This window comes from Arachis ipaensis, chromosome B02 (genome assembly GCF_000816755.2).
Source record: "Arachis ipaensis cultivar K30076 chromosome B02, Araip1.1, whole genome shotgun sequence".
NCBI classification, from domain to species: Eukaryota; Viridiplantae; Streptophyta; class Magnoliopsida; order Fabales; family Fabaceae; genus Arachis; species Arachis ipaensis.
The window spans coordinates 18965321-18965884 of record NC_029786.2 but is presented as its reverse complement, the minus strand read 5'-3'; positions in this window follow the sequence as shown (position 1 = coordinate 18965884).

Genomic DNA, 564 nt, shown 5'->3' with positions numbered 1-564 from the left:
TTTTTTAAGTTTTTTATTTTGTCAAAATTAACAACAGCTAATATAAAATCACAGAAATCAAACTAAATTACACTAATTACAAAAATCACACCAATGCTATAATAATTAAAATTACAGAAATTACAGTGAGGGAATTACCGGAAAGAAGAGGCTGACAGTGGTGATGAAAAATGAGGAAGACGGCAAGGAAGATGGCAACGCTCTTTAGAACCAGGAAGACGACAACGCTCTCTGAAACGCACAAGATGGCGACGACCTAGACCGGAGAGGAGAGAGGGAGAGAGCTTGAATGCGACGTTACAGTGAGACAGATGAGAGAGATCAAGCTCCAGCAGAAGAGAGAGCATAGAAAGAGGAGAGAAGAACACTAGAAAACCTTGAGAGGATGAAGAACACTAGAAAATCTTCAGAGACAGTGATCGAAGAGAGGGTTTCTAAAACTCAAATGAAAACAATCTTTTGATTTTTCTTGTTTCTCAGATATATTTTTATTCTGTTGTTTAAATTATTTGAAAATATAACATTAGAATTAGTTAAATTTTAAAATTTGATTGATTTAAAATG